This window comes from Pelophylax lessonae (assembly GCF_965119305.1).
Source record: "Pelophylax lessonae genome assembly, chromosome: 4".
In the NCBI taxonomy this organism is placed as follows: Eukaryota; Metazoa; Chordata; class Amphibia; order Anura; family Ranidae; genus Pelophylax; species Pelophylax lessonae.
Window position 1 is genome coordinate 585,831,156 of NC_138771.1, and position 2,073 is coordinate 585,833,228.

Genomic DNA, 2,073 nt, shown 5'->3' on the forward strand with positions numbered 1-2,073 from the left:
AAAAATCTAAGAGCCGGTTCACATATGAGCGACCCGACTTGCCGGGGCGACCTGTGAAGTCGCGGTGCGCAGCTCGCAACGCGACCTCGGAGCGGCCGGCAAGGACTTCATATCATTGAAGTCAATGCAGGTCGCTCCAGGTCGCCCAAAAGAAGCTCAGGACCCTTTTTTTAAGTCGGAGCGACTTGTGTCGCTCCTATTAGAACAGGTCATGTGCTACTCTATGGCAGGCGACCCACGGTCGCCTGACAAGTCGCCCCAGTGTGAACGGGGTCTAAATCAAATCAATATTTGGTGTTAAATTATTAGGATTTCAAACAAGCATCAGTTTTTCTAGGTACACTTGCACACAGTTTTTGAAGGAACTCAACAGGTAGGTTGTTCCAAACATCTTAAAGAACTAAGCACAGATCTTCTGTGGATGAAGGCTGCCTCAAATCCTTCTCTCTTCATATAATCCCAGACAGACTCTATGATGTTGAGATCAGGGCTCTGAGGGGGCCAAACCATTACTTCCAGGTCTCCTCGTTCTTTACACTGAAGATAGTTCTTCATGACATTGGCTGTATGTTTGGGGTCGTTGTCCTGCTGGAGAATAAACATGGGCCCAATCACATGCCTCCCTGATCCATCTTGCCATACCATCAAGGAGGCATGTGATTGGCCCTATATTTATTCTTCTGCAGCAACAACCCCAAGCCTGGCCGAAAACCCCCCAGAGATGACATCATCCTGTCCTGTATTTTTGCTAGGCCGTTGCTAAGACCCACTACTAAAATTAAATAAATGAGCAACAGGGCTACAAATTGCTGAAAAATAGGCAACCATAGGAAATGACTACACATTTTGTAGCAGGAGTTTCTTAAAAATAAAAAGGGGGGTGAGGGTGCTTTGAATAGGTTGCACATCTGGCATCAGCCTAATGGTGGCCATACACACTTCAATTTTATTTGGAAGGATTGGGAAACAGAGATTTCGGGCACAAGAGTTTTGTTAAAAAGATTTCTTTTATTCAACACAAAACTAAATATTTTAAAATCATAGAAAAATACAGGCAAATAATTGTGTATTAAGGACACAGTGAGACCACACAACAATGGTCTATGTTATACAATATCTCAGTGCATAGAACTTATAAAAGTCGATTTACATACAGTTCAAAGTACAAGATCATTAGTAGTCATATAATCCTTGGAAACGTATTGTTTGATATCAGAAGAACCGCCGACGGACACCCAAGCAGTATGGTGCCGGTCAGCGGGGTCGACTGAAAGTATAAGTTAACATTCACCATGTAATATATGACCTTTGCTCGACATGTTTCGCTTTCTTAGACAAAAAAGCTTCATCTGGAGCATATCATTTCTTTTGTCTGTACATATAGTAATCAGGCACATATCTCAATTTCCATAGAGAATTCTTTAACGAGGAGGACTGTGCGTTTTGGGAAGCTCAAAAAAGGCAATGTATAGTGACATAGTAGTGAGGGTAGTCACTCCATGTCTCATATCAAACTTAGGAAGGACCAGAGCTTAAATGTAGGGAGCGTGTCTCCTCTGCTTGTATGTCGGCCCTTGCCACGCTGTTCCCAGCTTCCGCACAGTCCTCACCGGATGGGGAACCTCCACCAATGGTGGCCAATGGTCCAAGTGGCCAATGGTGGAGGTTCCCCATCCGGTGAGGACTGTGCGGAAGCTGGGAACAGCGTGGCAAGGGCCGACATACAAGCAGAGGAGACACGCTCCCTACATTTAAGCTCTGGTCCTTCCTAAGTTTGATATGAGACATGGAGTGACTACCCTCACTACTATGTCACTATACATTGCCTTTTTTGAGCTTCCCAAAACGCACAGTCCTCCTCGTTAAAGAATTCTCTATGGAAATTGAGATATGTGCCTGATTACTATATGTACAGACAAAAGAAATGATATGCTCCAGATGAAGCTTTTTTGTCTAAGAAAGCGAAACATGTCGAGCAAAGGTCATATATTACATGGTGAATGTTAACTTATACTTTCAGTCGACCCCGCTGACCGGCACCATACTGCTTGGGTGTCCGTCGGCGGTTCTTCT